The sequence below is a fragment of the Hyperoodon ampullatus genome, assembly GCF_949752795.1.
Source record: "Hyperoodon ampullatus genome assembly, chromosome: 18".
In the NCBI taxonomy this organism is placed as follows: Eukaryota; Metazoa; Chordata; class Mammalia; order Artiodactyla; family Ziphiidae; genus Hyperoodon; species Hyperoodon ampullatus.
The window spans coordinates 30,294,470-30,308,637 of record NC_136931.1 but is presented as its reverse complement, the minus strand read 5'-3'; positions in this window follow the sequence as shown (position 1 = coordinate 30,308,637).

Genomic DNA, 14,168 nt, shown 5'->3' with positions numbered 1-14,168 from the left:
CCACATTAGCCAAGTCACACCAGGACTTTAGAAGACTTGGATTCAAGTCCTTGTTTGTATAAGCTCTGAGACCTAGAAGAAGAAGCATTACCATTCCGAGCTGCCTCAGTTTCCCTGAAAGTCATCCCAATCATCACAAGGAAAGTGGGGCTACAGATTGGGCCCCTGGCCTCCAACAGGCAGAGAAAACAGCCCAGGCCTCTCTGATTTTAAAGGTAAAAGCTGATACAGCGGCCTAATTATTTTCCTGACCTGAGAATGGTATTTGATTTAGTCCCCCTTTCAGAGAATTCAGACTCAAAAGCAGAAAGAGAATGAGACTTATTTCTGAGGAAGGCTTGGAAGTTTCTATGGCATCCCTAATGCTGTTGCTGATTGAGATAATTCAAGAGCATTATTTATTCATTATCTGGGTTTTTGGACTCTGAATTCAAAGGTTTCATTTCCCTCCTTCACTCTCTCTCTCACTCTTTTTTCCTCTCTCTTATCCTCTCCTGAATATTTGTTACAGTTGCATTTTTCAAACCATTTACTGTCTAGAGGGTAAGTGGAGTGACACAGCTCATAATGTGCAAATAAATGGGAACTAAGCTCATCAGCTCGAGTGGAATGAATTACTGTCGCCAGTGAAATGCGGTGATGGCGAGCAGCTGCCCGGGAGACGGGAAGGGCGCGAGCAGGTACCGTGCTGCAGTGGCCGGAATAACACTTACTATGATTTATCAAAGAGCACTTTAAAGCCCCTCGGAGGCTTTAAATAGGCATGAAAAGAGGCTTCGTGGCACTCGGGCCCTGGCAGAACAGAGCGATTATCGGGCTCAAATGCCTGACCCTGTGTGCGGCTTCCAAACTAGAGAAGCCAGAAATCTTCAAAGGCACTCCAGAGGGATGGCCAAGTGAGAGCAGTTCCAGGGGAGGGGGCTTCATGGCATGCCATGGGCAAGCAGGAGGCTTCAGGAACTGATGGGGATAGGGGGCCACAGAAAGGGGCTGCAGGAGTTTTGTGGGGGCGGGGCGTAAGGGCTCGCAAAACGGGACAGCCCGTGAGAATAAGATGTCTTGGTCAAGGTCGCACGGCAGAGAGTGGTGATCTGCCTGCTGGTACTGCTCGGAACCATCCAGAAAATTCTCCCTGCTCCAAGTTTTCTCCCCTATTTGCTTGCTATGGTGCCTACAGGACCCATTAGAGATGATCCCTTTCAGATAAGCAGTGCCCTATCCCAGCAGGCTTTTTGAAATAAAAATTCCTTTGAGAGATAGAGCATAGTCACAGATGTCAAATGTACATGAATTCTGGGCAGTGTCAGGAAACTGCAGTGCCTTTTTGATGTCCATCCCACTAGGGAAGGATTCCTCAGCCATGGCTCTGTTGACATTTTGGACTGGAAAATTTTTGGATGGGGAGGGGAGAAGCTGTCCTGTGCACTGTAGGATGTTTACAGCACCCTGGTCTCTACCAACTGGATACCAGTAGCACTCCACTCGCCAAGTCATGATAGTCAAAAGTGTCTCCAGACATTGCCACATGCCCCCCAGTCCCGCCTCAGGTCGGAGGACCACTGGTTAAGAACCACTGCTCTGGGCTTCCCTGGTGACACAGTGGTTGAGAGTCCGCCTGCCGATGCAGGGGACACGGGTTCGTGCCCCGGTCCGGGAAGATCCCACATGCCGCAGAGCAGCTGGGCCCGTGAGCCATGGCTGCTGAGCCTGTGCGTCCGGAGCCTGTGCTCCGCAACGGGAGAGGCCACAGCAGTGAGAGGCCCGCGTACCGCAAAAAAAAAAAAAAGAACCACTGCTCTGATGGAACACCTCCCAGAGTATACTAGAATTATCCATTGTGGATCTGCTTCCTCTCTTTGAAAGTTAAAACAATTTTTTAAATTACAAATTTTGTGTTAATTAAAAGAAATCTATTTTAACTTAATGCAACAGAAAAAAAGCAGCAAATTGGAAGGAGTTGCTATACTTCCAGCTAATTGTTCATTTGCTACAAGACCTATTTGTTCTAAGACTTATTTAAAGTTAAGAAAAAAAGATACTAAAACATTGAGAGGTTGGTTTCGTTTTGTTTCTTAAGCTACAAATTTCAATTTTACATAGTCCCCATTTACTGTATAAGTGCCTGTACGCACTGTATCCTCCTCTTTACTTGTTAGGGGTTGAATTGGGTCCCCCCAAATCTATATGGTGAAGTCCTAACCCTCAGTAACTCTGAAAGTGAACTTATTTGGCAATAGGATCTTTATAGAGGAAATCAAGTTAAAATGAGGTCAACAGATTGGGCCCTGATTCAATATGACCACTGTCCTTAGAAAAAGGAGAAATTTGGATATAGAGAAGGACACACACAAGGAGAATACCATGGGAAGCTGAAGGCAGAGATAGAACACCAGAGGTTGCCAGCAAACCACCAGAAGCCCTCAGAAAGAATCAGCCCTGTTGACACCTTGATCTTGGACTTCTAGCCTCCAGAACTGTGAGACGACACACTTCTGCTGTCTAAACCACCCAGTGTGTGGTAGTGGATTACAGCAACCTTAGCAAACTAATACACCACTGATTTTTTTTTTACTTATTATTTTTATAGTTTAGGTTAATACCATGCACACTCTCTTCTGTACCCACAATCTCTATAGTACTTTAGTCTGAGTTTAGGTTACTACAGTGGGGTAAATCACACACACCCCAACCTCAGTCCTTTCTATTGCTTCTCACCCCAGAATTCTTTACTTTATTTGATTCATCTCTAGGTTGGCTGGATTTTATTAAGCATTTCTTTCTTTTTCTTTTTTTAAATTTCCAAGAAGGGTCCATAGGTCCTACATAACTGACTTCTCACATGCTTGAAAATATGTGTGGTTTTCATATATGAGTGCTAGTTTGGTGGGGCATAAATTTGAGGGTCTTACTTTTTCATATCAAAGCATAAACACTGCTCCATTATCTTACGAATTGCAAATTGCTGTGGAGAAGTTTGACACCTACCCAACTTTTTTCCCCTCATACTTGACTTTCTTCCCCCCGTATCTTTCACCCAAGATGCTAATACAACTCTCTTTTTTGTTTGCTTGTTTTTTTAGAACTTTAGGAAACTCACCAATTTTTCTACATAATTTTTCCTGTTCCCATTCCACATACAGTTGAAGTCTTTATTTCACAAGGAGTTGCTTAACTATGTTTCTGAGTATTAATTCATGCGCCATTCTGTTCTCATCTTCAAGTCCACCATTTATGTACATGTTTGATCTCCTTTGTCTTCCATGTCTATCAGCTTTTATCATTTTCATATTTACATTTTGCATTCTCTTCCATTCCACGCCTATAATTTTCTCTGACCTGTTCTCCGCCCCCCGCCCCCCCGGCTAAATTTTTGGTCCTGTTTATTTTGGGGGGTTGCTGCTTTCAGTGTGGTACTCGACTGTCAAGCGTCTACTTCCCATTTCTTTCCTGAGCTTTGCTAACTGGCCTTTCATCAACTCTCTGAGTTCCTTTTGTAGAAAGACCACACTGTGTGTAATTTCTTTGAATCTATGGATAACCATTTGTCCAACTCTCCTTCTGTTATGTAGAGTAATCCCTCTTGGGATGTATGCTCTCAGTGGCTTTTGCTTAGATTTCTTTCCGCCGTCCTGATTTTTCTTTTATTTTTTAAAAGTTTTCCTGTGTGTATGCATAGGGCACGTGCTGACTCCTCTCTGATGATTTCTCCTCTTGAGATGCTGGATGTGGAAGGCACGAAGAGTGGTCAGAGACTGGGCTGGGGAGGCCCACACTTCAGTTCACAGTTGGAATTTCAGGTATTTTCTATTGCCTGTGCTCCAGGGCAGATGGCACCTCAGTTTTCCATGATGGAGAGGGGGTGCATCTGTCCCAGGTTTTCTGTGCTGAGCTCAGGGGTCACCGCTTATTCACCCATCATCCCACCTCACCTCCCATGGTCTCCCTTGCTGGGAGGTCAGTCCCCAGACAAGAGAAACTGCCCGTCCCCATGGTCTCTCCACCATGCCCACCTCCCCTTCCATTCAAGTTCAACAGGACCTGCACAGCAATGCCTCCATATTCTAGACACCCCATCCTCACTTCTGGTCTCTCCAACCACACTCCTCTAATTCAGGAGGGCAAAGCTTATTTTCAGATCCTTCCTGAAGTACAAAGAAGGACCTGGAAGCTCTCTCCCTCTGCCGAGCCTTGCTCCAGATACAAGAGAGATGATCTGGGGATGCAGACTTGTTTCGGTTCCATCAAAATTCAAATTGATCTCTATTTTTACTTATTCGTGGCTGCTTTATGTAGATTTTAAGGGAGACAAATAGAGAAAAATGACTTTATTATCTTTAGCTAGAAGTCTGTGCTCATTTAAAACGTCTTTATTATTATAATGGTTACTTATGATTATAAAAGAATTATGTCCACTTCTCAAATCTTGTATAACAGAAAAGAAGTAGAAAGAGGAAATCTATACTCCCATCACCCAGAGAGAACCCTGATGATATCTGGGTCACATAGTTCCAGGCTAGGTAGGAGCCCGGGACAGTGCAGCAGGGGGCCTGAGTGCTCAAGGAGGGTTCTGTTCGTTCCCTTTGGTAGGTGGAAATGTATCCTGCAATGCCTTTTTGTGTAGCAAATAAGAATAAGAAAAAGAACAAGAACATGCCAGGCACTATGCTGATCTCTCTACGTACATTAAATAAGTTAATCCTCACAAGGATCCTATGAAATGGGCCCCATTATGGTCATTTCCATATTACAGATGAGGGGACTGAGGCTCAGAGCAGTGACGTGACAGGCACAGCTAGGAAGTGGCAGCAAGGGGATTTGCAGGCAGAGTTCATACTCTTATTAATCACTGCCCTGCCCTGCCTCCAAAGCAGGTTGCTTCCCGCTACACCCAGAAATGCCTCACATTTTTCACCCATGCTCTTATTAATTCATCTAAAAATGATCCATTCGTGCATCCATCATTTATATATATGAAGATAGAAGGTGAGAGAGAGCAACTATCCACATGCAGACAGTGTGTTAGGTCTGCGAAACAAAGTGGATACAGCCCCTGCACTAACACTCTAGGAGCTAAAACTCTAGTGGGAGATACAGATATTTGAAGACATGTAACTAACGTAATTTGCAACTGTGACAAGAGTCCTGCAGAAAAGTCACATAGCCTAGGGAGACCCATAACTGGAAGGGGTAATCTGCTCAGGCTACAGGGAAAACTTCCCTGAGAAGATGCTGCTGGAGCCCAAACCTGAAAGATGAGCAGGGAAAGAAAGAGATGTCCTGGTAGTAGGATAAGCATGTGCAAAGGTCCTCTGGTGAAAGGGAATATACAAAAACAAGGAAATGGAAAACAAGCATAGGGCGACTGGGCACTGAGAGTGAGAGACAGTGTAATTCAAACTGAAAAGCCTCTCATGAAGCTGTATTTTAATAGGGGGCAATGCCTCAAGCCAAGTTACTCCCTAGGGATGGTAAAAGGCATTATAGCAGTACTTGGAGAAAGAGAAGTAATGCACAAGGGCATCCAGGTGGGATAAACAGCATGGGCAGAGGCCCAGCAGAGGGACTGAGCATGGAGTAGCCAGGAAATCCACCTGCCTGGGGTGGAAACTTTAGCCAACCATTTCGATGCGACCCACTCTCATGCCCCATTTGTCTTGCTTGCCCTCAATGCTACAGGCTCACCAACATCGGCTTCCTCCTCATTTCTTCTGGGCTTCCGGTGTCGCTAGAACTAGCCAGGGACATTCAAGGGCTCTAGCCACCTTCCTCGTCCCATAAGGAGGCCTTAGAGTGACTCTGAGCTTCTGGAACTCAGAGTTCAGCCCTCCCGCCCTCCACCCCAGCTGCACAGCTGAGTTCACCTCTTACTCTGTTGAAAACATGCTAGCCTGGACCTGAGCTTTCTCTTTCCCACTCACCACAGCCTGTCCCAGAGTCTCTCTGTCTTCACTCCACCTGCCCTGGTTGAAAAACTGTACTTTTGTCCAAGGCCAGATACTTACTGTATTTCATCAATTTTGAGATGAGCATTTTTCGTTATACATCTTAACATCGAGATTGGGATGGGTGTTGGCCAGGAGTAATCACGACATCACTGGCGTTAACTGCACGTGGTCACCAAAATTTGCACAAAGATGTCATTGCTTAGAAGAAATTCCTGAAGATAATAGTGCAGCCTTCTTTTAAGAAAACACAGACATCAAAGACTCTGAGCTCAGAAAATTTGGTCTCTGAATATGAAGATGGTTCTGGAATATCTTCGCCAATTTATTCCACTCATATTTTCTTTTTATGTGTGCAAATGAATGATCGATGATAAAAATCTATGTTTATATAACTATGAAAGAGCCTTTCATTAAGTACAAGATAAAAATTCTAAGTGATTAAAGAAGCACTATACGTATCTTCTTCGGCAATAACTTTTTACTTTCTTAGTACGTAAAATAATGGTGCATTTTACAATGGATGGAGTCAAGGAAATTCAATAAAATGCAATGAGTAATAAATGTTAATACTGTTTATCACTGCCCCCCCCCAACACACACACACAGGATATCCTCTGCTCAGCCTTAGGCATCTAGCTAGAGCATAATAAAAACTTCTAGAATTGAACTGGATGGAACAACCAGACACCTCTAAGTGATAATCACACCATCCAATATTGGGAGGGAAAATGTGTTTGGGGCACTCAGAAAATAAATCATCCAGTGAACACACAGGAGGAGGTCTGAGTCAATACAGGAAAATAATTTATTGAAATATTAATTAGAGTTTGTTCTCCCTCTGTCTTCTCCTTCAAGCAGGTAGGCAGGCTTTGCAATTCTCAGCCTCAGGAGTTTCAGCAGGGCTGCAACACAGAAGATGCCTGAATTTAAAGGCACTTCTGATCCTTTGAAAACCGTAAAGTTATTGAAGGGATGGGATGGGGTCATTGGGGTGAGCTGGCAGCCTCTCAGAGGAGCCTGAACTTGGCAAACAATGAGCTGGCCTGAGGCCTGGGCAGGGAAACTGCTGTTAAGTCAGAACCTGGCTCCTGGTCCCCATGATGTGAAACCTCATAGGGCCTGCCTGCCTAACTGACCCAGCTCCGGAGGCTGGACCTTAGGCCCACGGCTCTCAGCCTCCCCAGAGGTTCTTGTGTCTCATTCCTGGAAGGGGAGCTGCATGGTCTCAGAGCCTGAAGGGACTGTGCAGGCTGAGACAGGAAGGGCCTTTGCACTGTGCACGGTCCTGGATGTCAACCTTTCTCAGGAGGTGGGGTAGAGAACTCAATTTATCTGTAAGTTATAGCTCCCACCAACCAGACAGCATGAGTCTCCAAGTCAGAATTCAGTGAATTTTTAAAAAGTGGAAACATACGCTGTAGCTTGCACACTTGAGTTTGTAAACCGGGATCTACAGCGCATGACAGCAACAAAATTATTCCCCAGGCTTGGGCAGCGAAGGAGCCTGCATCCCATTCCTTGAGGATGGAGTCAGAACCCTGGCAGCCTCTAGTGCTAAGATGCTCTGTCTCCTCAGACCCTGCTGGAAGGGGCGCACATCTGCAAGCTGGAAGGCTGGGCCTCCCCACATCCTGTCAGTCACGCTGAAGACAGTTTTAATGGCCTGGCGTCAAGCATCCCTCGAAGGCCAGCCCCCCTGGACAGCTGTTTGCAAACTCTCTCCAAAGCAGCTTCCCTTGAAGAGAGTTGCTACACAATCATTACAAATTGATTGCAAAAGAGCTAACAATCATGATTAAATCATTAAATTCTTGTCTACGCTTCAGAGAGCGGTGAGAAAATTAACTTCCCACCAACCTAATTTTTTCCTGAACATGAAATAATGATTTTCTGCCCGTCTAATTACAAAGCCAACATCTGATCAAGCCAGCATCCAGGGGGGATTATCGCATGCACGAGTATTAGACCTCATTACCAGCTTGAGTGCAAAATTATTACATCTTGTAATTGGATGGTGAGGTTTATATACAGATCGGCCCGGTTTCTGTAAGATTGTAATTACAAGCTTCGTTGGTTAGCTACTTATCACTCAGCACAGAAGAGAGGAAAATAAGCAACAGAAAAGGCATTTCATTAACCCATAACCCTATCAAGGGAAAGCCACTGTAACACCCATGTCTGCATTAGGGAGAACAGCTAAATTCACAGACGAAACAATTTATTATACTCTTTGCAAATGGGATTGCATTTTGTTTAACCCCTAATGAACTCTTTGGGTAAAGTGTCTGAACAAACCATTCATTTTATAGACAACTAGGTTCAATACAGTAATTATAAGGGGTAACTGACTGAGATAAACGCTCACCTGCTTAGAGGCAGTTGATTAGAGACACAATTGCTGGGCGCCAGGCGCCTGCACAAAGGGCCCGGGGGCCGGGACCGCGCTGGCTTCCCAAGAGCGGCTGGGAGGGAGAGGCATCCCGCCCGGCAAATCTACTCCACTCGGAAGAAACTCTGCTCGTTCGTTCGTCACGCTTGGCTAGAACGGATGAGGTTTAATAAAGCTGCAAGGGCGACGCAGTTTAACAATTTTAGAGGCACTGGTGTGGAACACAGAAATTTAAATACCGCCTGATGAAGGCGCCTCGCCCGCTCCAGATGCGCGACCTAAATTAAATGTTACCTTTTCACGTGTTGATGGCACAACAATGGGCCACACGGGCCTCACACACAGTCGGCTCGGCAAGGTGTGAAACTGCGCGAGGGTGTGACACCCGTGGTGGGTTATTTTTCTGCCTACTGACCTGCGCTCCTCATTCCGGAAGCAGCAAAAGGAAGCTTACTGCGCCTTTTGTGAGCCGGTCTATTTCCGGACACGCACGTGAAAATGACATGAAATTCACAGGTCAGTGTGCATAAATAAAGTATTATTAGAACACAGCCACATCCCTCCGTTGTGTTGTCTGTGGCTGTTCTCTGCTGCAACAGGCAGACCCCAAAGCTGGAAACATTTACTATCTGGCCCCTTACAGGAAACGCTGGCCAACTCCTATTCTAGTCCGTTCGGCTGCGTCTATTTGCTGGACAAACATTGGCTCAACATGTAGAGTCTAAGTATGTGCTAAGCTCTGGGCCAGGTGCTGGAACAAAAAACAAAGGGCCAAAGTTCCTGCCTTCCAGGGTCTCACAGTCTGTGGGGACACCACAGACTTCGGCACCACCGAACATCTGTTTCTGTGCCTTCTGGTTCCAGTGTCCCGGATTTTCTCAGGGAAATTAGCCTCACCTTGACTCATGCCATGTCACCTGGCCTCCATGATTGGTACAGGGATGGACACGTGGTTTAGTCACAGCCATGAGTCACAAGCCAGGACCCTCTGTGGGCAGAAAGGGGCCCTCCGTCTTTTGATTGGAGGTAGATTTCATTGGCTTAGGTCTGGGACCACAGGAAGCACATTGTTGCCCCTGGGCACCAAGAAGGGCCCAAAGGGGAGAGTGGAGCAGAGTGACGGAGAGAGACTGGGTCCTGATACTGCTGTCTGAGCCCTTGAATCCAACTGCCTGAAGTCAGTCTACCCCTGGACTTTTCCATTTTGTGAGCCCATAAAGTATGTTTTTGCCTGAACCGGTCTACTGTCACAAGAGAAAGAATGTTACTCATTCCTACACAAATGATTTAAAAACAAGGCAGAATGAAATGTGTCATGCACAGGGTATGATCAGAATATTGTAGAAACCAGAGGAGAACTTGAGTCTTCCAAGGACTCAAGGACTCCTTCCTGGAGGAGGTGGTCTTTGAGCCTAGGCTCAGAATGAGTGTCAGGTTTTTGGTACATGGAGAAAGTGGGTGAGCTAATTCCAGGATGAAGGGGAAAAAGCAGGAGAGCATGGAGTGTGTACAAGGCATAGTGTGAAGGGACTGAGAGAGATGAGGTGGGCAGGGAGGTTAGGACCGGGTCACGCACACATGCTGGGCTCCCCTCACTTATCTCTCCTACTTCTGAACCACTTAGAGGGCTTAGTCTCAGAGCACTGGGGCCCATAAACACCACAGCCCTCTTAGCCAGGAAGTTATGAGGGTCACTACCACCCAAAGACATACAGCAGGCAAACTCTAACTTGGCCTCCAATGATCTCTATCCCCTGGTATTCATCCCTGATGTAATCTCCTCCCTGGAGTCTGGGAGGGACTTTCACTTTGCTTCTAATACAGTGAAAGTGAAGATCTGTATGCTGAAAACTATAAAACACTGATAAAAGAAATCAAGGACCAAATAAATCATGCTTAACGATAAGATTCAAAATTCTGAATGTGTCATTTCCTACCAAATAGATTTATAGATTAAATGCAATTCGAATCAAAATCTCCCCAGCATGCTTTGTAGGAATCTACAAGGTGATCCTAAAATGTATATGATATGTTTGTTCTCTACATCTGTGTCTATTTCTGCCTTGCAAACTGGTTCATCTGTACCATTTTTCTAGATTCCACATATATGCATTAATCACGATATCTGTTTTTCTCTTTCTGACTTACTTCACTCAAATGTATGGACACCAAGGGGGGAAAGCGGGCTGGAGGGGGGCTGGTGGTGGTGGGATGAATTGGGAGATTGGGATTGGCATATATACACTAATATGTATAAAATAGATAACTAATAAGAACCTACTGTATAATGAATAAATTAAATTTAAAAAATTAAATTAAATTAAAACAAATAAATAAATATAAAAGATAAATAAAATAAAATGTATATGAAGAATCAAAGGAACTGGAATGGAGATATATAGGGTCCAGCCTCCTTCCTTAATTTGGGACGACTCTGAAAAACTGTCTGGTTTCAGAGCTCCCTGTAAGGTGAGCTGCTGAAGCCTCAGTTGCAACCGCACCTTGGGGCAGCTTCTACTGCCCAAACCTGCCTTCCTCACTTCCTTCCAGGGGTGTCTACTGGGTCCAAACCCCAAAGGCCCATCTATATACAAGCCTCCACCTCAGAGTCAGTTTCCAGGGAATCCAATCTAATTCAGTAAGTTGGAATGAGTTTTTGTAAATGAAACTGTTGACTACATAAGGGGTGATTTGATAATTAAAAAAAAAAAAATCAGACCAATATGCCAGACTAATGTGACACAAAAAAATGTGGCACTGTGTCAATTTAGGAATATTATCTATGAGTTTAGCTTTGATTCTTGAAGCAGTCTGTTTAAAAAAAAAAGAAGAGATATAAATGTATGCATATACTATACGATTACATTTACATAACATTCATAAAGTGACAAAAGTATAGAAATAGAGAACAGATTAAATGGTTGCCAGTGATTACAGACAGGGTGGGGATGGGAGAGAAGCAGATACAGCCACTGAGGGCAACATGAGGGATCCTAGTGATAATGGAAATGTTTGGTATTTTGACTGCTTAATGTCAATATGCTACTTGTGATATTGCAAGATGTCACCATTGGGGGAAACTGCGTAAAGGGTACATGGGATTTCTTTGTATTATTTCTTACAACTACATGAGAACCTACAATTATCTCAAAAGTAAATTTTAATTAAAAAAAGAAAGAAGAATATGGCAAACACGACAGGATGTCTCTTCTGTGATTAAGTTACATAGGAATGTGAATCCATCTTTCTAGTGGACTTTATTGCGTGCATGTGTTGCTGAAGGAAGCCACCATGTTGGAGAGGCCCTTGTGGCAAAGAACTGAGGGTGGTCTCAGGTCAACAGTCAAAAACTGAGACCAACAGTCAAAAACTGAGACCCTCAGTCTAACAGTCCCCAAGGAACTGAATTCTGCCAACAATCATGTGAGCTTGGATGTAGATCCTTCCCCAGTCAAGCCTTCAGATGAAATTCCAGCCTGGCCAACCCCTTGACTTGGTTGACAACCTCACTAAGCCGTGCCTGAATTCCTAACCCACAGAAATTGTGATAAAATAAGTAGGTGTTGTTTTAAGCTCTTAAATTAATGGTAATTTGTAACACATCAATTGATAACTAATATGTATATCAAAACCTCCAAAATGCTGGTTCTTGGAATTTTATTTTATTCAAGCTAATACAAGAGAAGAAGGGTGAACAGAAGTGAGCATTGGCAGGGGTTGGGAGAATAGTGAGTGTTAAGCCATCACTATTTGGGAGTTAGGTTTAATCTTAGTACCTCTCAAACTTTTCCTTCAAACTAACATCCATGACAAAGGAGCATGTTTATATATCTAGGCATGTGGTTACCAAATTTTTAAAATCTATAGTGGACACTATATTTTCTATGCTTTTTCTTTATTGTTGGCCTCTCCCCATGAGAATATCAGCTCCATGAGAGCCACATGATTGCTTTATTACTGTATCTCCAGGGTCTCCAGATCCATGCCTTGTTGAGTGAAGGAATGAATGCATGAACATTATAAAGCATGCCTATACACAAAACATAAATTTTTGAAACAATGAGGTGATGAAATGAGCAGTATTTTAAAATGTTTTTCTAATTGTGAGGGCTACATACTCTCATTAGCTAATATCTCACAGCACAATATCCCCTTAGGGATAGGTTGTTATCAACTATAGGGATGTAAATTTTTGATAATTTCAATTGGTTTTGGCCAAACAATTGGATTTTATTTCAGATCTTATTAGATAACCATTGTTTTCATCTCCTCAGGTGGCTGGTCAAAAGCCTGTGTGAGGAGAGGACATGACAGAATGGCCCTGTTCTTCTTTTCCTCTACTGGCATCATCATTTTTAACATTAATCTTGGTTTCTTTGCAGAAATCTTCTTCAGCCTCTTCTCCCTTTTGTGAAGGCTGATTTCACTAAAACAAGATAAGATCATCTGTACATCCAATTAACAGGACACATGCACATGTCCTCAAAATGCACTGAAAACAAACCAAAAAATGGGTAAGAGAGAAACTGTCCACCCCTCCTCATGGTGACCTCCACTCTTCCCCTAAGGATGCCTTCTAGAGTTTATGGTACATACAGCCTTTATGACATAGGACAGAATGAAAGAATCAGTGGCAGTCTGTAGATTTAAAAATTGTTAAACTCTTATTTATTTCCCGAGTTTTAGATAAAAAATAGATTTACTTATGGACTCTCAATTCCATTCTGTTAAACGACATGTCTCTCTTTGTGCCAGTGCCACACTGGTTTTTTGTTTGTTTTGTTTTTAATTTTTATTGGGGTATAGTTGATTTACAATGTTGTGTTAGTTTCAGGTGTACAGCAAAGTGAATCTGTTATACATATACATATATTAACCACACTGTCTTGATTACCATTGCTTTGAAGTAAGTTTTGAAATCTGAAAGCACGAGTCTTCCTCCTTCCCTCTTCTTTTTCAAGATTGTTTTGACTATTTGAGGTCTCTTGCAATTCCTTCTGAATTTTAAAATCAACTTGTCAATTTCTGTAAAGAAGTCAGCTGGGATTCTAATAGGGATTACAATGAATCTATAGGTCAGTTTGGGGAGTAGAGATATTTTAACAATGTTAAATCTTCCAATCTATGAACATGGGATCTTTTTCCAATTATTTACATTTTCTTTAATTTCTTTCAACAATGTTTATAGTTTTCATAGGATGCATCTTTCACTTAGTTTATTAATTTATTTATCAAATTTATTTATTTTAACCTATTTTATTATTAATTTTATTACTTGATTATTCCACTTAATTTATTCCTAAGTGTTTTATTCTTTTAGTTGCTATTATAAATTGAATTGTTTTCTTAATTTCATTTTCAGGTTGTTCACTCTAGGTGCATCAATACAATTGATTTTGGCATATTGATCTTGTATCCTGCAACCCTGCTGATTTTCAACATGGATACCAAGACTATCCAATGGGGAATAATAGTATTTTCAATAAATGGTGCTGGGACAACTGGATAGCCACATGCAAAAGAATTAAATTGGATCCCCACCTCATACCACATAAAAAATCAACTCAAAATGGATCAAAGACCAAAATGTAAGTGCTAAAACATAAAACTCACAGAAGAAACCATAAGGGAAGTTCTTCACGACCTTAGACTTGGCAAAGGATTCTTAGGTATGATACCAAAATCATGAGCAGTGAAAGAAAAAAATAAACTGAACTTCAACAGAACTAAAAACTTTTGTCCTTCTATGAACATCATCAAGCAAGTGAAAAGACAATCCACAGAATAGGAAAAAAAATTGCAAATTATATATCTGATAAGGGATTGTATCTAGG